Source organism: Vicugna pacos, chromosome 1 (genome assembly GCF_048564905.1).
Source record: "Vicugna pacos chromosome 1, VicPac4, whole genome shotgun sequence".
Lineage (NCBI taxonomy): Eukaryota > Metazoa > Chordata > Mammalia > Artiodactyla > Camelidae > Vicugna > Vicugna pacos.
This window is the reverse complement of record NC_132987.1, coordinates 9,489,606-9,514,801: the sequence shown is the minus strand read 5'-3', so window position 1 is coordinate 9,514,801 and position 25,196 is coordinate 9,489,606. Positions and strand designations below refer to the sequence as shown.

The window sequence follows — 25,196 nt, the reverse complement described above, 5'->3', positions numbered from 1 at the left end:
TCACCCACAGACAAGACCTGGGGATTCCACATTAACACAGGAGAAAACAAAGATCATTTAACCAGAAGTATCTCTGTGTATTTTCTTAGCCTGTGCTGAGCAATGTGTTTTGGGCATCAGGCAATTTCCTGTGTCTACCTGACTCCTAAATTTAGTGAAATCCCCAAATCTCCTCCCAATTTACATTTCACTCAGTCCTACTCACATGGTGGTTTGGGAGAGAGGGATTTTTCTTTCTGATGCTGTCTGGTCCAGGGGCCACGAGAAAACTCAGCCCTACCCCTTCAAATTGAAAATCCTAAATGGTCTAGATTTCACAGACCACTTCAGGGAACTGTCTATTTTTCACTTTTCTCAGTCATTTCTTTGAATCATCGGGTGTTATAAATCATCCCAGATAAAGGAGTCCCCAGGTCTTAAGAGTGATGTTCTAAGACAATTGGCCAAGAAAACAAAACAAAGAAACAACAGCAACAACAACAAAAATAATGCAATTGAACACCTCACAGGTATGTTTCCATGAGTGGGTTTATTTAGCAGATTTTCATCATAAGATTGATGTGCTTGAGGAGCTGTTTGAGGCGCTTGGAATACATTGATGATAAAAAATCCTTGCCTTCAAAAGTTTTCGTCCTAACAAGGGGTCAAGGGTGGGGGGCTCGAGAGCAGAGAAGTCATAAGTGTTATGGTTAAAAACAAGCAAAGTTCCTGAGGAGAATCACCATTTTAGACAGGTGGTCAGAGTGGGGCTCAACCAGAAGGTGAGAACCGAGCAATCTTAAGTAGGTGAGAGGGGAAGCCATGTGAATATTGAAGGCAGGAGAGGTCCAACAGAGGAGAAAGCCAGTTCAAAGGGTCCAAAGCAGGAGTAGGCTTGGTGTGTTTGAAGAACAGGATGCAGACTAGGGTGACTGTAGCGAGGTGAGCAAAGGGGAAATGGTAGGGGGTGAGGTGGGAGCCATAACACGAGACAGGAGTGCAGGGGTCCTGTGGCAGCGTTTCTGGGCAGAAGAGCAGCATGATTTAGCTCTTGTTTTAAAAAGATGGCTGCTGATTCCAGAAGTGACTTGAAACAGGAACACTCTTTAAAGGCTAATGCAATAATCTGGGGAGAGAGAGTGAACACTCTTATTTATTTCATAATGTTATTGTGACAATCAAATAAGTATGCATGCATAAACACTTGGTAAAAAACAACTTTCCAAATTTTTTTTGTTGGATGTACTGTTCTTTGATTTCTAAGTCACATTTTAACATTTTAAAGAGGTCAGAGCATAGAAAAATTTCGACTCACTGAAACCCTCAGAGTGGTAATCATTTTTACTTCTGATTTTAACTGAAAGAGGCAAATGGAAAATAAACTCAGATCGGAAATTAGCAACTCCAGGAGAGGAGTGGGATTGTTTTATGCCCAAGAAATAACACACTGATAATTGATATTCATAGTGATGACTTCCAATATATGTTCACTGAAAAGGGCTGTATATAATGAGCCCGTACCTGGAAGGGGTTTATAGTCAAACCTAAGACCATAAGAAATTTAATAAAGCAGAACATTCCCTGACTGAGACATCCCAGTTATTGAGGTCTTTTGGATTTTGTGTGCAGGTTTCGCTCAAAGAAATTTATTCATTACTAGGAGTTCACAAAAAGCAATGAAGCTTGGCCACTAGTCTTTATTTTTTTTTTAACTATCCTAGTACTTGCAAATATTTTAAGATAATTCATCTTGGGAATTTCCTCAAAGGAAAAAACAACAAAAATTGATTATTTAAGTATTTTATTATTAGCATTCCTTTTTTTTCTTTAACACACCAAATGGAGCAATCCTGACTTTTTAAGGATTCATTTTTAATATACTGTCCAAAAAAGAACTGCTGACAATGACAGATGCTTGAGTGCCCATAATATCAGTTATCTCCTCTCGGCACTCAATTTTATTTTTCTACCTGTAACAAATTCCTAGGTAACAAGCTGGATAAATATGCTCTGAGGGCAAGTATTGATTTAATAAATTCTTGAAATTTTTTTTGCTGCAGACAAAAAGTCCTCAATAAAGCAGATTTTATAAGGGTTCAATGATATACACAGAACAAGTCAACGGGTAACAGGGTAACTATCAAGCTTCCATTTCTCTTGATGATATAATGTTTCACATCACCTGTGGCATCTTGGTGAAGCCACGGACAGACTTTATCTCACTGATAAAAGTGAACCATGAAGACCACAACTGCCTGAAAGCAGGAGCTAGGTCTACCCAAGTAGACCCTTTGATTCTATGTCCTGAGGATTTTCTTCAGAGTTGACTGCTATGACCGACACTTTCTCTTCCTATGAAACAGCAGAATAAATTGATGAGTCTGTCCGTGATAAAGAGAAATGCCCCATCTGCTGTTCTGTACCATTTTGACTTTACATTCCATCAACAAATTGCTCTAACAGCCGTGCCAACTGGCGAGAATAACTCTTGAAAATAAAAGTCCTTCTTTCCATTTCCACTCAATAATGAACCTTAAATTCTGTATCCTTTACTTGCTTTTCTTGGGCTCATCAAATTTAGGCATAAACATTTTATCAACTCTGATTTGGGTTACTAATCCATGGATACTGCCGCCCAGCTTGGTTTATATTGTAAAGATTAATGCCACTCAATAGTCTTTCCTCTTTGTCTAACAAACACATTTTCCTCAAAACTATGTAACTTATTTGGGAGAATAATCACATGCTGTTTTATTAAAAGAGCAGTCTTCAGTCATTCTAAACTCTCTTTAACAAGTTTCTTTTTGAGTTTTTCAAATTTGGGGAAATGGAATGTGATACACTATATTCTGTTATGAAGAGTTTTACAGTAACTGTTGGTTCTGTGTGCATGTGTCTTTTCAATTCGATTTTTCATATTTTCTGGGTAAATGCTCAGGAGTGGGACTGCTGGATCATATGGTTACTCTAGTTTTAGTTTTTTCATGGAACCTCCATACTGTCCTCCATAATGCAATAGTCTCAAACGAAGTCTTCCTTGTCTGTTTAACTCTATCTGGTGCAATCTTTCACTGACAGCTCTCCATGTGTTTGCTTCCTCTCTCCTGGATGGTAGTATAACTTAGAAGAAAACTGACAGTTATTTTTAATTTCTGCACATTAAAGATATCATTGTAGAAAACAATATGTTCTAATGATTTTTAATTGCTTTGAAGCAAATAACTTCAAGGACACACATCTTTAAAATATTTTAAAAATTGTGGTAACATACACATACCATTTTAGTCACTTTTATGTGTACACTTCTGTGGCACTAAGTACATTTATATTGGGCAACCATTACCACTGTAATCTCTTTCATCTTCCTAAACTGAAACTCTGTACCTATAAAATAATAATTTCCCATCCCCCTTTCTCTCAGCCCCTGGTGGTTACCATTCTACTTTCTGTCTCTATGAATTTGACTACTCTAAGTACCTTACATAAGCAGAATTGCACAATGTTTGTCCTTTAATGTCTGACATATTTCACTTAGCAGTAATGTATTCAACTTTCATTCACTTTGTGGCATGTGTCAAAATTTCATTCCTCTTTAAAGCTGAATAATATTCCATTGGAGGTATATACCATATTTTTTAATCCATTTATCCATCACTGGACATTTGGATTGCTTCTACCATTCAGCCACCATAAATAAGACAGCTAGGAACATGGCTGTACAAATATCTCTTTGAGACTCTGTTTTCAATTACTTTGGAGTATACATCTAGAAGTGTAATTGCTGGATCATGTGGTAATTCTGTGTTTAATTTTTTGAGGATTTGTCATAATTTTTCCAGAGAAGCTGCACTGTTTTACATCTTTGTCAGAAAAGTATGAGAGTTTTGATTTCTCCACATCCTTGCCAATACTTGTTATTCTCTCTCTCTCTCTGTCTCTCTCTCTCTGTATATGTGTTTAGCTATCCCAGTTAGCATGGTAGTTTTGATTTGCATTTCCCTAATGATTAGTGAGGTTGAGCATCTTTTTATTTAATTACTGACCATTTGTTATCTTCTTTGGAGAAACGTCCATTCAAGTCATTTGCCCATTTTAAAATTGGATTGTTTAACTTCTTGTTGTTAAGTTGTAGGAGTTCTTTATATATTTCGGATATTAATCCCTTATCAGATATATGACATGCAGATATGCTCTCATGATTTAAAAATTTTTACAGACCTAAAATAGAAATCTCTTGGGCAGAGCTCTTTTCAAAAGAGATTACCTTAATATTATTTCAACCAGTAAAAGTTACTTGGGAGCATGCTGTACATATATGATAAATCCTATGGGAGGAACCGTTGGTTGATTGATTTGTTCATTAACAATTTCTAAACACATATCATAAATCCTAATGGTTAATGTCTGATGATACAGAGATGGGGGAAAGAGTTCCTGCCTTTAAAAACCTCATAGTGAGCAGGCAATCCAATCATTATCCTGGAAAGATTAAGTGTTACATGTTTGTATAATGTTGGCTCCAACATACTTCTCAAGCCTGATCTTCCTCTTAATGTTTGCTTCCAGCCAACTCTTATTGTTTCCTGGCCTCTGTACATCTCCTGTGCCTCAAATGTCCTCATTCTTCTCTCCCAACCTCTGTCCTCAACAGGTAATTCCTAATCATCTCTTGAGTTCTAGTTTTAAAGGTCATTTCTTCAGCAAGTCCTGTGCTGACCTTCTGATGCTTCTACATGTTACAAGTTTTCCCAGCAGATCTTATGACCCTTGTTCTGACGTTCATCATGTTTGTTACTTCTTCAGTGTCTGTTTTCCCCACTTGATTCTGGATTCTCTAAGGTCAGGGAATTGGTTTACCATAGTGTTTGCCCCGCCTCATCTGACTATTCCATTTCAGAGCATACACAATAGCTTTGTGATGTATCAGTTTGGCTAGGTTGGACCACATTCCCTATCTTGTGTATTTCTTGTTAAGGAGGGTGATTAAGGAAATTTTCTCTCCAGAGCTGGAGACTGGGAGGGAGGTTGCAGCTGTTTTGCATGCAGTGTACACACCTTGTTGCTGCTGATTCCTGACTTGCCTCCTTGGTGTGAAGCAGCCGCTAGGCCAGATGCGTGACTCAGCCTCCAAGAGTCCTGGCTGTTACAGGATTCTCTTGTCGTCAAGGCCAGAGACAACAAGAATGGACACGGGTTTCACTCTGTCCCTGTGGGATTCCAGCCTGCTATTCATCTTCCTTCCCTGCCCGCCTGCTGTGTGACTTCAAACTCCAGCTCAGACATGGTGAGAGCATATGTATGTACTGGTTCTGCTTCTCTGGTCGAGCCCTTATTGAGATAGGCAAGATTTTTTCTTTTCCTTCGTAGCTCATATAAACGGCATGTTTGTTTATCAACTTATTTGTTGGCTGCTTCTTCCACTAGAAGAAACGTAACATAGTGGTTACAAGCACAAATTCAGAAGAAATGTGGTTATAGTTAACACTGGTTCTTCCTTACTACCTATGATTTATTTCCCTCATCTGTAAAATGGGAATATTCCTGATAAAGTTGTTATGAGGGTTAAAGGAAGAATTATTTTCAGAGATCAATGCCTGGCACATATAAGCAGCACATCTGAATTTGATAAATGCAAATATAATCAAAGTATTGGACCATAAAGCTTTTCAGGAGAGAAGAGATCCTCCCTCTTTTGTTTGACACCTGTGTCCCAGCACCCTGAAAAGGGCTTAGCACATAGCAGGTACTCCAGACTTAAATTTGAATTCCTGGATAAAACAGTCTCGAGGACTAACAATGTTTAATGTATCGATTTTTTTTCTGTGTTTCTCAACTTTTTATCCATTCAGTATATCAGAGAAAAATACCACACCCCTCTTAGTAAGTGTAGGCCACTAGGGCAGTGATTCAACTTTGAGGTGGGCGATAATTCATAATCTTGGGATCTCAGTGAGTAAGGAAAGTAAAGCTGGGGAATCTCCCCAGGTGTCACTGTGTATCTTCCCATGTGACTGTGTCCTCCTCAAGGCCGGCTTCTTTGGGCCAAGGTCAAAGGTGTTAGACTTTCCACAAAGAAGTAAGTATTGTAGAAATAATAACCTACTGATGAAAGGCAAAAACATTCTCTTTAATACTCACTGGAATGCCCTATCAAAGTAAAGGTGATAAGGTAACGACACAGATGCCTATTTTATTTAATATTATTGTAAAAAGCAAGTGATTTATTTACTCAATAATTTGTCTCCCTTAAAATCTTTCCTTGCCTTTTTTTTTTTCTGAAAGCTTTCAGCTTTTCAAACTTCGTCTTAAGTTTGTTTCCTAACTACAAGACAAATCAATATGTGGATGTCTAAATTTCTCAAAATCAACAGGACTCAGTCAACTTGCCCTTCTGGTAGCCTCTTTTCATCCAAAGACTCTTTTATTACTAATTAAACATACTAAATCAATTATTTTCTGAAGCTGTTTTCCACACTTGTAATTGAGGTTTAAAATGACAGTCTTTACAGTATCCACTAGGGAGAATCTATTTTCAGTTTCAATATTCCATCATAAGCCAAAATGTCATCTAAATAAATAAAATCACTTGACCACAGTAAGTCACGCAAAATGTTTTCTCATTAACCTTTTAAAATTTGCTACCCATTTTATATCCAAGAATATATATGTCAGATTTTCCATTTGTAGTCTAGCACCATCTTTTACTTTTTTTTTTTTCTTGTGGAGTAAAAATGAAGCTGCTCTCTGGAAACTTCCGTTTCTGTTCTTAGCCATTCCTGATTGGAAGGGGACTTTTGAGTACCTACACACACTACATCATATCTCTGTACCTGGAGTTGTAGAGTGATCCTAACCAAATTCTAACGTAGTGAGAAATGTCTTTATTTCTAGTACTTAAATGATTTGGATTCAATTCTTGCTCATCTGTGTGCAGCAAACCTGTTTACCCTTACTTCTTAGTGTGTTTCTAGCCATGCTCTGCCGTGCTCTTCCTGGTCCCAGCTGATGTGTGCTCAGGGAAATAAATCTCACCTGGATATTTGCCTAAAGCAAAGACAAATAGGAAAATGAACCCGCTTAACTAAAGCAAATATAAATTACTTTTGGATAATCTCTTGGTTTGTATTATAGATGGACTTCTTCCGCTCTATTAGCCCAGCTAATTAAATGCATTCGCTTGAAGACCTTATTGGATCTTCTATTTCTCTTGTACAGCTTCTCAGTTTTATTCATTAGAAACTCAAGGAGACACATTTATCTTGGTTTTGTCTTCAAATGGTAGATTACTTATTTACTGGATACTTCAAGGGGAGAACGTTGGAGAGAGGCATCTCGGCCATAAGAGTATGATTCTTTAGACTTAAAAGAAAATGTATCATTTATCTTTTCTTCATACAGAACAAATTCTAAGCAGTTTTCAGTATCTTTCTAAGGGGCAAAATAGATGACCCCTCAGAGCTGCCAGGAATCCGTGAGGCTTCTGCAAAATCCACGAGTGCGAGCTGCCTCCCTTACAGGGAGGGTCGTCTTTTAAATCCCAAGCATCTTAAGTCAGGTTCCCCAGAGGCAGATCCTAAGATGAGATTTTGTGTGCAAGTGATTTATTGTAGAAGTGTCTGAAGGAAACTAGAAAAGGATAGGGGCTTGGGACAGAAAGAGGAAGATGCTGAGGAAAGGTGAGGTCTCAGGCAGAATTCCACAGAGGACAACTTTGCCTCCATCCTTGGGTGAAATGTTGGGGTACCAGCTCCACCTCAGAGTTGTCAGGAACTAAGGCAAAGGAGCTGGGCAAGGGAACGTGTTTGTTCACTGGCTGAAGTCCCATCCGGGTGGACATGCACTTCCAGCAGGCAAAGTGGCTCCAGTGGCCTGAGGGCAGGTCTCCTCTTCCAATGAGGTGCAGGTCTTGTTTGCTGAAAACCCCAAATCTGGGATGGGGTGCACAAAAATGGTATAATAGAGACCTGAGGGGACCTGAGTGGCACACTGATGTTGTCCATTACTCCAAGATAACACAACTTGGACTTGAGGGGTGAGCTCCAAAACATGGTCCCAACCAATTCTGGTTATCTCAGAGAAGTCCATCACAGAGGGATAGGAGAGGACAGAAACATCTCATTGGGATGCTCATATACTTTTCCTGGTCTTGGCTAACTTCAGCCATGATTTTCACCTACCAAACAAGGTGGGCCTGTGTCCATTGTCCTGTATCCCAGGGATGAGGTAAGTTGGTCCTGATCCCAGTCATATTTATGAACTTCTGCTTGCATAGAATAAGCTTCTTTTTCTTCCCTATCAAGATGCCAAACTCCACAAAGGTTCTTGGAGAACAGGTGCCTATTCCCTAGATAAGGAGTTCCCAGGTTTAAGGATGTTCCCACTCAATTCCATCAGGAGCTGGGGGCTGCACGGTGCTGACAGTTGAGCCTGGCTGGGTTGACTGTTCCCTACCTTAGATCAGAAACCATCCTCAGATTCCAGATGTCCTCCTATAGCCTGAGGTCAGGTACCTGGAGAAGTCCTGCATTCTCCTTCTGGTGTGAACAGAACTTAAGTTGATATCAGCTGGTATGAATAGCCCAGGATGGCGGCTAGCCTCCTGTCTAATTACTTCACATGTGTATGGTGCTCAGTGCCCATGGTGGACCAATTGTTAAATATTTTGGTTACCATATCTGATCCAGAGTGACTCTTGACCTCTTTTGAGATTGAGCACTTTTACTGAATTATTATTTAAAAAAAGACACTGCTGTATGTGGGAATATTGTGCCTGTAATCAAAATAAAATAATGGTAGGACTTACCATTGCATGCTTCGGCAAGAATTTGCTCAGGCTATAATAGCTTTACAGGGCAATGTCAGTACAGTGAAATAGCCCAGGTGGCTGGGAACTGAATATTCTCACCAGGATTTTATGATGCATTTCAGTAACCAGAGCTTTTCTCTATCACGATCCCTCTCATTTTGGACTTATTATAAGCAAAAAATTAACAACTGTTCTGTTTGACTCATTATATGTATTTCTTGTGTTATAACAGCTAGTATTGTCCTAATAAATAAACAATACTTTTTTCCTCTCCTTTTGATGAGTCTTGAAAAGATTAATTCATGCCACCATCTGTTAAGTGTCCCTAAGTCTGCCAGCCAAGTTATGGAACATTGTCTATCCAGAATGCACAGATGACAAGCAAAAAGTTTTTGATTGGCTTCCTGTTCTTCTTTTTCTCTTAGCTACTAGAAACTAAGCATCTCAGTGGTATGTTTCTGCCAAGATTCAGAAGTTTCTTTGAAGGAGTTGGCACAGCATACTGCGCTATTTAGAATTTGATGTTTCCATGAGAAATCTGATGCCCCTTAATTCTGCCCTCTGTCCCAGTGTAATGATTCTCTCCTCACATTGCAATCCCAGGCTTAGACCTTCAGAAGTCTTTAGTAATCAGCCACGTTAGGCTATGTCCTCCTCTTTTTCTAGATAGGGGATCGGTCTCTTTAGATGTCAGCGTTTCGTATTGGAAGTTGACCGAACACGGAGCCTTTTCTGAGAATAGCATAGGTGGGATTAATGTTCTGTAGAAGTTGGCAAGTTCTGCTTTAAAATATTACAGTCCATTGGTGTATTCTCCAAAGAAATGATCTCTGAGTGTATGTTTATACCACTGGCTGGGCAGAACACACAATTTCAGCCAGACTCATTGGAAAAATGTCAAAAAGTAGTAATTAGGGCACAGAGTAGATGGCTGCTGTGCCAGAATTTTAAATTCTCCTAGATGAGAATTCTCTTGGCAGACCACGGAGGAGACCCTGCAGGTCTGAGTGCTGCAGCATCATTATCGCTCTGTGTTCTGAATCTATTCTTTCTCATATAAGTTGCTATCGCTCATTGGCTGAAAAGTAATACAAGTACTCTGGAAAGTACTGATTAGAAAAAGGATTAGAAGTGGGGAGGGTATAGCTCAAGTGGTAGAGCACATGCCTAGCATGTATGAGGCCCTGGGTTCAATCCCCAGTATCTGCATTTAAAAAAAATAATAATATATAGTGGCTAACATTTGCAAATCTCAAACTCCCAAATTTATCCCTTCCCACTCCTTTTCCACCAGTAACAGTAAATGTTAGCCACTATATACAAAAATAGTTTAAAAAATGTTTCTTCTGTATAGCACAGGGAACTATATTCTATCTTGCAATAATCTTTAATGAGCCAAAAAACAAAGAAAAAGGATTAGAAGCTAAACCAGAGGTGGGCTGGGTGATCAGACCAAGTACCTCCGAACTGACTTTGTTCAAACTCTATCTGGTAATGGTCTTCTGTGTTGCCACGTGGAGGCAAATCAACCCAGACTAAGTCTTCCAGTGGGACGTGTAAATGCAATGTCAGAAAAGAGCGGATAACTCCCTGTACCTCATGGCGTGTTCCAGCAGGCTCTGCGCTGTCATTTCAGCCTAGAACCCAGCTAGACTGTAAGGATGAAAAGGTCACATCCACAACTCACTCATGACAAGCTCCGTTTCTAAGGGCCACGTAATCTCTTCTCATTGCATTCTTTAAAGAAAAACAGCTTGATGAAAAAAACTCCCCCAATACAGCTTATGCTTCCCCATGACCCACCAGCCCAAGAACAACGCTGAGCCATGGGAAGGAAGGAGAATGGGATTTCAAAAAGATATAAGTGAGTCTACCTTTTGTTCCCTTGTGCCACAGTCAGAACTGTTTCTCAAAAGACGTGTGCTTATGAACAGTTCTTGACTGTTGACTACAACGAGGCATCCATTTTTCAATCCTGCATGGGTCGCCTGAAAAGAAAAATAACTTTTAGAAAGTACTCTGATGCCTGCAGCCACACAGGGGATGTGAAGCAGCCCTTGAAACTCGACAACACCATCTTCTGATGGTGCTCAACCATCAGTGCCATTTCCTCTCCTCTTCCTGGGCTGGCCAAAGAGGAGCCTGTTCTCACCTGCCTTTAAATCTGCTCTGGATGCTCTTTCTCCAGAGAAATCTTCAAGTGAGAAACAGTGCCTCTTCTTCCTGTGGTCCTGACCTCAGTCACACAGACCACAAAGATGCACGGCCTTTGGGCCTCAAAATCTTAAACAGAATTTGTAAAAGAACACAGTATTTTCTCAAAGCTTTTCTGCTAGTACTCAAGCATGAAAGCAGTTGCTGGGCTGGGAGATCTTCCAAAGAACTGGCATCCTGCACTTTGTCTCTGATCGTAAATTCTCATTCCCTGCAATGTGGAGGGGTTTCTTTGGTGTCATACCCGTGAGTCTGGATTCTCTTGACTCACTGAGACTGTGTTCTTAGAATAGGATCTTCATGCAAATGGTCACCTGTTGAGCTTCCCTCACTTCCATCCACAGATGCCAAACAAGACAGAATTTCACCCCAAAATCAGTTCCAAATTGGGACTTCCGTGACTCGGGGTTATTTGTGACAGACAACAGCATTTGCTCTAGCTGGTTCAACCCAAGAGGGATTTATTAAGGGTATCAGTTAGCCAGTGGTCTGTTTCTCCAGCTTTCTAATAATCCTGTGAGGCAAGCTTCCAGGAACAGCTTCCAAAACAACGTCCCTGAGACAAGGGAGCTGCTGCGTCTGCCCCAGCACCGTGTCTGCCGGAAATTGGGAACTCTCTCCCACTGTCCACGCCAGAATCTTTGGCTCTGTCTGCTGATTTCAAAATCGTACGCTGTGTCATCAAAATGTGTGTTTTGCCCTCAGTTTCCTTTCATAACTCACTTCTGAATCTTGGTCTCCCATGAGTATCTGACTCGGGGAAAGTAGGCTCCGTGTCTGCACCACGAATGAAAGGGGTCTTGGGAAATGTAGTATTTTGGATACCAAAGTAAAGGAGGCAGGTTTTGGAATGTGGGTACTATCACAGTTTGGAGAGGGAGTTCAAATGCTATTAGATGACCACAGATCACGGATGTCCACTACAGATCACAAGCGATCCTATATTATTTTGGAGACTTTGAGTAATAATTGTTCAAATAAAAGTAAAAAATTGTAGCAGTAGTTAGCTTGTATTAAGCACTTATTTTGTGTTAGGCAACATGAATACTTTATATACTTTATTTGATTTTATACTCACAATATTAAGAATGTTTTAAAATTCATTTTAAAGGGTAGAGAACCAAAGCTCAAGGAGATTAAGAAAATCACCAAGGTCAAACGATTAGTAACTGCTGGATGCAGGCTTCAGGACTAGCTTTGCTAAATCGCAGTGCCTACGTGTGCTGCCTCCTTAACTCATTCCTTTTTTTTAAGGCAATATTTCTAAAAATTTGCTTAGAAGTTTCTTTAAAAAAACAAGAACTCCAATAAAACATATGGTTTATTAGACCAAATCATTTGGCTCATTAAGACTGTGCTGAAAGATGTAAACAAATATCCTTTATGCTGTGTCCACATTTATCTCAAAACTTTTAACTAGATGAATTTGCCTTTTTAGAAAAATGAACATTCAATGTTTTTTCTTGCAGAAGGATCTGGCAGGCTTTTTTTTTTCAGCCCCAGTTTTCCAAATAGTTCTTCCTCTTACCTATCTTCTATGGTCTTCTGGACCATCAATGCTTTCCATTGGGTTTCATGAGGCGGCTTTACATTCTTCTGCTGTCACCCTTTGAAATTCTCAATTGAGGGTATAGCACATTTTAATTCATTTTGCTTTGCTGTATTGCTTTCCTATACATGTGTTATATTGTTTGAAAAACACATTGTTTTGTCATTGTGACCTTCAGCCTGTATGCAACCTTGGTAGCTAGTTCATTAATCTTTTTCAAAATTAGCATTTTCCAAGTGCATCCAAGGGCAAAAAAAAAAAAAAAGATTTTTAAAACCACCAAAGAATTCACCCCAAACTTTACTCTTCGAAAACTTAGCATCATGGGAGACTTCCGGGCAAGATGGCGGAGTAGAAGGACGCTTGTAAGCCACCCTCTCCCACAAATACACCAAGACCCACATCTACAGACCCACTCAGCCAACCAGAGCACCTGCGGAACTCCGACAGAACATCGCCCTCTTCAAAAGATAAAGACGCCAAAAATCTGGTAGGAGAAAAGGAAAAAAGAAAGAACAAAAGGCAAAGCAGCGCGGGACGGGTCCCGCGGGGAGGGAGCGGCAAAGGAGGACTGGCGCTCGCTCTCTGGGTCTCCCCTCTCCAACTGAGAGGCCAGCGGGACGGACGGGGAGCCTCCGAGGCTCGGATCTGTACAGAGCAGCCCTTGTCTGACAGAACTAAGTTAAACAGGCACAGAGCGTCCCCTCGACACCCAGCCTGAGACGCGGGCCGGCAGCGGCGATCAGGGCCAGGCTGCACAAGCCGGGCGGAGGACGGGGGCGGCTGCACGGAGGCAGCTCCGGGGGACTGCAAGGGGCTGGGCGCCGGGGCTGTGGGTGTACAGGACAGAACAACCTGGGCCCTCCATAAAACAGCAAGGTTGATGTGCTCTCAGGGGAAGGGGGCACACCCCCATCTCTGAAAACCCGCGGAAACTTCTCAGGGGAAGAGGGGCGGGGCCCAGGCAGAGCTGCCATATTCTCCGGCGCTGAGCACCCAGGCGGGGGCAGAGGTGAAACCTGCATCCACACCGAAGGGCTCAGCAGCCTCAAGGGCCAGACTGAGACGAGCCTACAGCCCAGGGCAGATAGGATCCTTCCATCCTGGTCCCTCAGAGAACTTGCTCCACAAAGACAAACAAGCAGCTGGGTCTTGGCTCGGAGCAGGGACTAGGCTGCCCCTCGGTCTTCCCCGAGCCCACCCGCGGAGCGCAACCAGGGCGGAGCGCGCAGCCACACAGAGCAGCGGAGCTACCAGCAGCGCAGGCAGAGGGAGAGCGGCCCCCCGCCTGTAGGGTAGGAACACAGCCCCTGACCGAGGTGCTGGGAGGGGGCACGACCCGCCCTCCTGCCTGGCCAGTCTGCAACATCTGACTGCGGCATCCGGAGGGGCAGTGACCCGCCCGCCCGCAGCAGAGGAGAGCTGCATCTGACCCCGTGTTAGGAGGAGGCGCGATCCGCTTGCCGACAGGTGCTGGGAGCAGCACAGAAGAGGGCGCCAACGGAGGGCCTATGAAAACAAGCTGAGCTTCCAAAACAGGACGAAGACAGAAGGACATCACATTAAAAGCACACACGCTCCAGGAGAACACCGACAAACCCCCCCTTTTTTTTTTTTGGTTTTTTTGTTTTGTTTTGTTTTTTTGTTTTTTTGTTTTTTGTTTTTGTTTTGTTTTTTTAATCTGTTTTTACCTGTTCTATTTTCAATTACTCTCTTAATTTTTACTTCTTAATTCATTTCTATTTCTCTTGGGTTTTGATGTCCTGTTATTGATTAGACACAGGCTTCAAACACATATATTCATCTCCCCACCCCCCTTTTTTTTTTAAAGGTTTTAAAAGGACGTCTCCACCCGATTAATACTGTGCTTCAACCCGCTCTTCAGTTATTCATTATACATTGTTTTCAAACCCTCTTTCTCCCTTCTTTTAAAAATCTTTCTCTCTCTCTCATTTTTTTCTTTTTTTTCTTTTTTCTTTTTTTTCCTAAGTTGTATTCCTAAATAGGCATTAGATAGATAAAATCCTTAAGACCCAAAATAGACAACTGATACTCCATAAACCACAGTGCCAGAGAGGTATGAGCAAGATGAAGAAGCAGAGAAACCTTTCCCAATTAAAAGAACAAGAGGAATCCCCTGAAAGAAAGCTCAATGAAATAGACATCGATAGCCTACTAGATCAAGATTTCAAAAAAGGAGTGATCAAATTGCTGAAGGAATTAAAAGAGATAATGCTTAGAGAAATAAAATATGTCAAAAATGAAATTGAAGCTATAAAGAAGGGCCAAGTAGAATGGGAAAACTCATTGACAGAGATGAGGAATGATCTAACAGCTGTGCAAAGCCGACTAGTTAATGCAGAGGAACGAATTAGTGATCTAGAAGACAGGGCAACAGAAAGCACCCACTCAGAAGAACTACAAGATAAGCAAATAAAAAATAATGATAATAGCATAAGGGACCTATGGGATAATATAAAGCATCCCAATCTTCGCATAACAGGGGTCCCAGAAGGGGAAGAAGGATCAAAGGGGATTGAAAAGGTTTTTGAAGAAATCATGACTGAAAACTTCCCAAACTTAAAGAAGGAATCAGATATACAAGTACAGGAAGCTCAGAGGGTCCCAAACAGGAAGAACCCAAATAGACCCACACCAAGACATATCATAATCAAGATGGCCAGAGTCAAGGATAAAGAAATGATTCTAAAGGCAGCAAGAGAAAAGCAAAGAGTGAACTACAAGGGAACCCCCATAAGGCTCTCAGCTGATTTCTCTACACAAACACTACAGGCCAGAAGGGAGTGGCAAGATATATTCAAAGCCCTGAATGAAAAAAAGATGCAGCCTAGGATACTTTATCCAGCAAGGCTATCCTTTAGGATAGAAGGAGAAATAAAGAGTTTCACAGACAAAAAAAAAAGCTGCAGGAGTTTATCAACACTAAACCCATGCTAAAAGAAATATTGAAACGGCTATTCTAAATAGAAAAGCAGCAGGATGTTACAGAAATGAGAAACGTACAACTGGAAAGGTGATAACTCATGAATTACAAATAAAGAAAACACGAAATTACAAAAGAAGACATACAAATCACTGAGAGTGGGAGAGGGAGGCAGGGAAATATGGAATTTTTTTTCTTTCTTTTTTTAAATTTTTTTAACAGTAGGATGGGTTTGAGATCATGTTATTATCAGTTTATTAAAAACGGGTATAGGTTAATAGATTTACAAAAAAGGGTAACCACAAGTCAAAAATTTACAAGGGAGTCACAAAAATTAAATAAAATCCATGATAATACAAAGGAAAATTACCAAGCCACAAAAGGAAGAAGAAAGGAACAAAGAGGATATACCAATTCAACTGCAAAGATAAGTTCAAAATGGCAATAAACACACATCTATCATTAATTACTGTAAATGTTAATGGACTAAATGCTCCAGTCAAAAGACATAGAGTGGCAGACTGGATAATAAAGCAAGAACCTTCAATATGCTGCATACAAGAGACCCACTTTAGGGAGAAGGACACATATAGATTGAGAGTGAAAGGATGGAAAAGGATATTCCATGCAAATGGAAAAGCCAAAAAAGCAGGTGTTGCAGTACTGATTTCAGACAAAATAGACTTTAAAACAAAGGCCATAAAGAAAGATAAAGAAGGACATTTTATAATGATTAAAGGAGTGATACAAGATGAAGATATTACACTCGTTAATATATATGCACCCAATATAGGAGCACCTAAGTACATACAAGAATTACTAACAGAGATAAAGGGCGATATTGATGGGAATACAATCATAGTTGGAGATTTTAACACTGCATTAACATCACTAGACAGGTCTTCCAGACAGAAAATAAACAAGGCAACAGAGAAATTAAATACTACAATAGAAAAACTAGATTTGGTGGATATTTTCAGAGCTTTACACCCCCAAAAAATAGAATATACATTCTTTTCAAGTGCACATGGGACATTTTCCAGGATTGAACGTGTAGTTGGACACAAAAGAAACCTCAACAATTTTAAGAAGATAGAAATTATCTCAAGCATCTTTACTGACCCCAATGCCATGAAACTGGAAATCAACAACAGAGAAACAAAGGAGAAAAAAAGAAAAGCATGGAGATTAATCAATATGTTATTGAAAAAACAATGGATCAATGAGGAAATCAAAGCTGAAATTAAAAAATACCTTGAGACAAATGATAATGAAAGCACAACCACTCAAAACCTATGGGACACAGCAAAGGCAGTGCTAAGAGGGAAGTTTATAGCGATACAGGCCTTCCTCAAAAAAGAAGAACAATCTCAAATAAACAAGTTAACCCACCACCTGAATCAATTAGAAAAAGAAGAACAAAAAGCCCCAAAAAGCAGCAGAAGGAAGGAAATAATAAAGATCAGAGAGGAATTAAATACAATAGAGATTAACAAGACCATAGAAAAAAATCAACCAACCCAAAAGCTGGTTTTTTGAAAAAGTAAATAAAATCGACAAACCTCTGGCCAAACTCACAAAGAAGAAAAAAGAGACAGCACAAATTAGCAAAATAAGAAAGGAAAATGGAGAAATTACAACAAACAAAATAGAAATACAGAATATCATACGAGAATATTATGAAAAACTATATGGAACCAAACTGGATAACCTAGAGGAGATGGACAAGTTTCTGGAAACATACTGTCCACCAAAACTGAATCAAGAAGAAACTGAACACTTGAACAATCCGATCACTAGAAAGGAAATAGAAATAGCAATTAAAAACCTCCCTAAAAATAAAAGTCCAGGACCGGACGGCTTCACCGGGGAATTCTACCAAACATACAAAGAAGAACTCATACCAGTCCTTCTCAAACTCTTCCAGACGATTGAAAAGGAGGGAATACTCCCAAACTCATTCTATGAAGCCACCATCACCCTGATACCAAAACCAGGCAAAGACACTACAAAAAAAGAGAATTATAGGCCAATATCTCTGATGAACATAGACGCCAAAATCCTCACCAAAATTTTAGCAAATAGAATCCAACAACACATAAAAAAGATTATACATCATGACCAAGTGGGGTTCATCCCAGGGACACAAGGCTGGTTCAACATATGCAAATCAATCAATGTAATACATCACATCAACAAGAGAAAGGACAAAAACCACATGATCATCTCAATCGATGCAGAAAAAGCATTTGATAAAATTCAACACCCATTTATGATAAAAACTCTCGCCAAAGTGGGTATAGAGGGAACATATCTCAACATAATAAAAGCTATATATGACAAACCTATAGCCAGCATAGTTCTCAACGGTGAAAAACTCAAAAGCTTCCCACTAAAATCTGGGACAAGGATGCCCACTATCACCACTCCTATTCAATATAGTCCTGGAAGTCCTAGCCACAGCAATCAGGCAAGAGAAAGAAATAAAAGGGATCCAAATTGGAAAAGAAGAGGTAAAAGTGTCATTATATGCTGACGACATGTTACTATATATAGAAAACCCTAAAAGGTCCACAAAAAAGCTACTAGAGCTGATTGAAGAATTCAGCAAGGTAGCAGGTTACAAAATTAATGTTCAAAAATCAGTTGCCTTTCTTTACACTAACGTCAAATCAACAGAAAAAGAAAGTAAAGAAACAATCCCCTTTAAAATAGCACCCAAAGTAATAAAATATCTGGGAATAAATCTAACCAAGGAGGTGAAAGAATTATACACAGAAAACTATAAACCATTGATGAAGGAAATTAAAGAAGACTTTAAAAAATGGAAAGATATTCCATGCTCTTGGATTGGAAGAATCAATATTGTTAAAATGGTCACACTGCCCAAGGCAATCTACAGATTTAATGCAATCCCTATCCAATTACCCAGGACATATTTCACAGAACTAGAACAAATCATAATAAAATTTATATGGAACCATCAAAGACCTAGAATTGCTAAAGCATTACTGAAGAGAAAGAAAGAGGCTGGAGGAATAACTCTCCCAGACTTCAGACAATACTATAGAGCTACAGTCATCAAGACAGCATGGTATTGGTACCAAAACAGACATATAGACCAATGGAACAGAATAGAGAGCCCAGAAATGAACCCACAAACTTTTGGTCAACTCATCTTCGACAAAGGAGGCAAGAATATACAATGGAATAAAGACAGTCTCTTCAGCAAATGGTGCTGGGGAAACTGGACAGCAGCATGTAAAACAATGAAGCTAGAACACACCCTTACACCATATACAAAAATCAACTCAAAATGGATTAAAGACTTAAACATAAGACAAGATACAATAAACCTCCTAGAGGAAAACATAGGCAAAACATTATCTGACATACATTTCAAAAATTTTCTCCTAGAAGAAATAAAAGCAAGAATAACAAATGGGACCTAATGAAACTTACAAGCTTCTGCAGAGCAAAGGAAACCAGAGATAAAACAAGAAGAAAACCTACGGAATGGGAGAAAATTTTTGCAAGTGAAACCGACAAAGGCTTGATCTCCAAAATATATAAGCAGCTCATATGACTCAATAAGAAAAAAATAAACAACCCAATCCAAAAATGGGCAGAAGACCTAAACAAGCAATTCTCCAAGGAAGACATACAAATGATCAAAAAACACATGAAAAAATGTTCAATATCACTAATTATCAGAGAAATGCAAATCAAAACTACAATGAGGTATCATCTCACACTAGTCAGAATGGCCGTCATTCAAAAATCCACAAATGACAAATGCTAGAGAGGCGGTGGAGAAAGGGGAACCCTCCTACACTGCTGGTGGGAATGCAGTTTGGTGCAGCCACTATGGAAAACAGTGTGGAGATTCCTCAAAAGACTAGGAATAGACTTACCATATGACCCAGGAATCCCACTCCTGGGCTTGTATCCAGAAGGAAATCTACTTCAGGATGACACCTGCACTCCAATGTTCATAGCAGCACTATTTACAATAGCCAAAACATGGAAACAGCCTAAATGTCCATCAACCGGTGACTAGATAAAGAAGAGGTGGTATATTTATACAATGGAATACTACTCAGCCATAAAAACCGACAACATAATGCCATTTGCAGCAACATGGATGCTCCTAGAGAATGTCATTCTAAGTGAAGTAAGCCAGAAAGAGAAAAAAAAAAAATACCATATGAGATCGCTCATATGTGGAATCTAAAAAACAAAAACAAACAAACAAAAACAAAGCATAAATACAGGACAGAAATAGACTCATGGACAGAGAATACAGACTTGTGGTTACCGGGGTGGGGGGCGGGGTAGAGGGTGGGAAGGGATAGACTGGGATTTCAAAATTGTAGAATAGATAAACAAGATTACACTGTATAGCACAGGGAAATATACACAAAATGTTATGATAAATCACAGAGAAAAAAATGTGACAATGAATGTGTATATGTCCATGAATGACTGAAAAATTGTGCTGAACACTGGAATTTGACACAACACTGTAAAATGATTATGAATCAATAAAAAATGTTAAAAAAAAAAAAGAAAACTTAGCATCATGAAATTTGCCAACTTATCTTTTACTTTTTTAAATTATAGAAATAAGTATTGGGGCTAAGAAAATTTCTCTCCAACTCTATATATAATATATGGGAGGAATATTCACAAAATTTTATTCCTTTGCAGTACTTTTTATTCTTTGACAATCTGTTCATTGAGGTTAGAGTCTGTGTCCCCTCCCCTTGGGTCTGAGCAGGTTTGTGACGGCCTCAACCAGTTGAGTGTGGTGGACGAGACTAGGCAACTTCTGAGGCTGATTCATACAAGGCCATGCAGCTTCTGCTCTGTTCTGTAGAGCACCTGCTCTGGACGCCGGGAGCTTACGAGGGAGGGTAAGAAGTCTGACTACCCTGAAGCCGCCATATTGTGAGGAAGCACAAGCCACCCGGAGAGGCTCAGAGTTCCTCAGCAACCCTGGTCCAGGCTCTGGGATCCCATTCCCCATCCACTTGAGGCACCCCGAGCTGTGCGGGACTTCTCAGCCGAGGCTCCAAACATCATGGGCCAGACTCAAGCCACCCTTGCTATGCCCTGTCTGAATTCCTGAGACTCACAGAATCGGTGAGCATAGAGCATAGAGTGATGGGTTTTTAAAAAGTTATTTTGAAGTGGGTTAGTTAAGCTCCGGAACAAAATTATAGAGATATTAGAATTTCTTAGGCTGAAGTAAAGGACCTATGGAATTGTGGAAATTACTGCCCTGAAAACTGCTTACAGTATCTGGCAACCATGAGACAAATGCGGCTAATGGAGACCCTAGGTGAGTTAATCATAGCCTATGTGACCTGGGAGATGTATTCCAAATAGTTTAAAGTGTTGATTGTTAATGCTAAACATTCCCTGGAAATAAATTATGAAATAATTTCTATGAAATAAATTCTAAAAGACCTTTGAGGAGAAAGCACAACATTTAAAATTCCTCCCTATGATCTGAAAAAATTCTGCCTGGATAGTTTGAGGTATCTCTGAGGACCTTTCTTATCTAGTGGAACTTTTCACTTTGTTACTGACTCCTTGTTTCCATGTCAATAGGAGTATTCTCTGTCAAATCTCTCTGTGAATTTATTCACATCCAGAAGAATGACACTGTCTTGATTTATAGCATCTGCTTAGAATTTAATATTTAGAAGAGTTCAGTGACATTTTCATAGTAAAATGACATGAGGCCAATAAAATGTTACAGAAGCAAGGAAGAGTTCAAACGCATTTCATTTCCATTGATGACACTAGTAGGTCACACTGGAGGATGGGAAGCCAGTTAATTGAAATCAGGGAGAGGAAGAACTAGACAATATTTGAAGCAAAGCAAAACTGTAGATTCCTCTTGCGAAGCCACAGCTCTTTCTTGCTTTCCCCCTTGGGATTTCCTTCACCCCCTTGGTATGACATAAAGTCTCTCTTCTCAGCTATTGAAGCAGAACATGTCATGGCTGAAAATCCACAAGGGGACCAACGATGGCCCTTTGGCTGTATTTTTGCTTGATTTACCTAAGAGACCAAAGGCATATTTTGAAAACGGAGGAGAAGGGGCATAGGATGGTGTCAGTGATCTGATGGAGGAAACATGAGTTGGATCAAATATGCCACCTTGCTTCAGAAACTTTAGTTGTGTTGTGACATCTCTTGAATTTTGTGTTTTAGTTTTCTGAGAGTATTTTAACTCAGTGCTTCTCCAAGTTTTATGTGCATAGCAGTCACCTTTGGACCATGTTAAAATGTGGATTCTGACTCAGTAGGTTGGGGCCCACTGAACTAATCAGTGGAGCCTAAGATTCTGCATTTCTAAGGAATCCAAGTTGATGCCCAGGACCACACTTAGGGTAGCAATAGTCTCAGTGACTGGTAGCCGAAAATGCCAGACCAATGCGGCAGCCTTTCGTAAAAGCAATTGGATTGCAGTGTAAATGCAAAACCTACACATAGTACTTAAATTAATCAAATCAGGGAGTAATTACTAAAAAACTTAGTAATTACTGTCCCAAAGTGCCTCTGCAACTTTCTTGTAAGGGACCCACTTCTGAAAGTGACATTTCTCCTGAAAATGTGGGTGTTATAGCTCTAGTGGATACCAATGATTTTATCTTACACAAAAATTCAAGGCAGTAGCTCCACGCAGACAGACTCAAAGTTTGCAGGCAACTCTTTTCTTTAGCTGTGTACCTCAGAATCAAAATACGTATTTCCCAGGCAATTTAAAAAATTATACTTCTTCCTAATGAATTATATTTTGGAAGTGAAGTCACTGATTTAAAATTTCAGTGCAGACATACTTTTAACGTTTTATTTTCAAAGAGAATTTTAAGTAGCAGACATAATTCTTGGATGGATTATCAAGGAAATAGTCATGCAATAGAATCTTCCGATATAGTAAAATTATTAGCATGTATAAAGGTTTGTAGATCACAGAGACAGGGTTCTGAACCAGGGTGATCTTTTTTCTCCCTAAAGGAAGATGAGCTGTAGCTTGCCAGTTTTGATTGATATGTATGAATGAGTAACAGTTGAAAAATAGTTATATTTCATAAAGGCTTATTTTTTCCTGAAATACAGTGAATAAAGAGATGTGAAATATGATTTTGGTAATCTGACTTGCAGAAAATGTAATATGAATGACAGTGAAATAGTGTTTTATTTTCACTGTTTTTCACAAATCTACTCAGACATCGACTCTAACTTGTCTGTAATCTTTCCAATAGGAGGTCTGAGGAGACTGGCTGAAAAAATCCAGTGTCTGAAATGTCTGGGCTGTTGAGCAACCAATGAGTCCCACAGCCAACCTGCTTTCTGAAACAATCTCGTGTAGTTAAGCAAGTCTCTAATTAGTCATTACAGATGCTTTTGATGTCTTTGAACTCTCTTTCAGAGACACAGTTACAGCCCATTAATACTGTACCTGTAGATGGAAATATTTTGGATAGTTATCTGTGTCATGTGACGAGCTGGGGAAAGGGACAAACTGGTTTAAGAACTGATGCTGCGTTACGTCTCCAGCTGTGACTTGAAAGTTATCTCACACTTAATTACAGAAAAGAGAAGGGAAGTCATAGCGCTCACCCGAGGTGGCTGCACAGGTTGCCGAAGGCCACAGAATCACCCCAATGGGTATCTGCCCTGACACTACCCCTGCAGCGGGGAGCAGGGGGATGAAGGAGATTATGTGTGTAAAGGGCTTTGATCTCTTTATATTATTGTTATGACTTTTCCTCTAACCTATGATTTTTTTCCACATTAAGCAAGCTTGCCAATTACCCACCTGTGTCCTGTTCATGCCACCATGATTTTATTTCTCATTTTTAAAGTTTATGCCTCTAATTGAGAGACACTGATGTTTTCCCAGACTCATCCTGGCAGATTAATACCCAACAAGAGAGTCCTGCTGTCAATGGGCATTTGAATTATGTGTTTAAAATTGCCTTTGATGACAAGGATGCCAAATTACACACTTCGCTAAAACCGTTTTGTGCTTCTTTGCTAGCGATGTGATTGAAAACTGCAGATGTTTGATATCATCTTTTACTGCATCTGTTTGGTAAGTGAAATCTTAAATACATTCTACCTCTTTGAAATTCATCTTCTGATGCCATTTAGAGAACATTAAAGGAAAATTAAAAAATAAAAGACTTAGTATCTCTGAAATTTAGCTTCCAGAAAAGTCAACTTTTCAAGTCAGAATCTGTTTTTCTGAGTAATTCTTAAGATTGCAGAGCCTTCTGATGGTGTAGCCAGAGCAGATGAGAGTTGAGCCTTAAGAGGCATGAGTGGGGAGCATTTTCTTAAAAATTGAAGTATAGTCAGTTTACAATGTTGTGTCAATTTCTGGTGTGCAGCATAGTGATTCAGTCATACATATACATACATATATTCCTTTTCATATTCTTTTTCATTATAGGTTACTACAAGATATTGAATATAGTTCCCTGTGCTATACAGTAGAAACTTGTTGTTTATCTATTTTATATATGTTAGTTAGTATCTGCAAATCTTGAACTCCCAATTTATCCCTTCCCACCCTCTTGCCCCCTGGTAACCATAAGTCTGTTCTCTATGTCTGTGAGTCTGTTTCTGGAAAACTCTGGATGTCTTAGGGGAGGGTTATTATCCCATCACATAAATGAGGAAATGGAGGCTGATAAATAGTACATGACTTATTATCTGCACAGTAAGCAGTGATGGTGCTTTGACTCAAGTTCTCAGATCTTTTGCCATAGAAACTGGGGCGTTCATCATTATAACATATCTATTAGAGAGACCAATATTTAGCACTGTGTTCTGGCTCTCTCTGGCTGTGTCACCATCCTAAACCTTAGTGACTTAAAACAACAGCAACAGTGTGCCCACAATTCTGGCACTTGGGCAGAGTCAGCTCGGTGGAGATGGCCTGTTTCTGCTGCACTCGGCATCTGTTAGGCTACCATCATCTGAAGGCTCGTTCAGTCACACGTCTGGTGGCGCTTCAGCTGGGGCTGCCACCTGGAACACCTGCACAGGGCCTCTCTGAGACTATGACTTCCGAGAGTCCGGTGAGACACACACACACACACACACACACACTCAGGGGATCTCCGCCTGGAAGGAAGTTATACCACCTTTTCTTTCTTGGAACTCATACAGAGTCACGTGTATGATTTTTTTTTTTAATTAAAACTGAGTCACTGTGATTGGGCCATGTTCAAGAAGAGAGGAATTAGACTCCACCTGTTGATGGGAGGTGTCATGGGCTGAAATTTTGTGTCTTCCCTGAATTCCTGTGTTGAGATCCTAACCCCTAATGCAGTGGCATTTGGAGGTGGGGACCTCGTGGGGTGATTAGGTCCTGAGGGTGGAGCCCTCATGAGTGCAACAGTGTTCTTACAGAAGAGACCGCAGAGAGCCCTCCCGCCCCTCTTCCACTTGCAGACGGCGGCAAGAAGCCATCCATGACCCAGGAGCAGGCTCTCACCACACCCTAAATCTGCTGATGCTTCGAGCTTTGACTTCCCAGCCTTCAGGAACTGTGAGATGTACATTTCTGTTGTTTATAAGCCCCTCAGTGTGTGGCATTTTGTTATAGCAGGCCAAACAGATCAACATGGGAGAAATATCAAAGAATCTGCAGACGTATGTAAAACCGCTATACACTG

General features: G+C 40.0%; 2 long non-coding RNA genes across 2 annotated transcripts; one reads left to right on the top strand and one right to left on the bottom strand.

Annotated features, from left to right (window-relative positions):
- Positions 1 to 510: 510 nt before the first annotated feature.
- Positions 511 to 5,122, bottom strand: LOC140689491 (uncharacterized). The gene is made up of 2 exons (XR_012064497.1): positions 5,035 to 5,122; positions 511 to 1,105 (listed from the first exon to the last, which is right to left on the bottom strand). It is a non-coding gene; the product is annotated as an uncharacterized lncRNA (long non-coding RNA).
- On the top strand, positions 5,088 to 25,196 carry LOC140689520 (uncharacterized). The gene is made up of 3 exons (XR_012064573.1): positions 5,088 to 5,263; positions 23,552 to 23,605; positions 24,973 to 25,196. It is a non-coding gene; the product is annotated as an uncharacterized lncRNA (long non-coding RNA).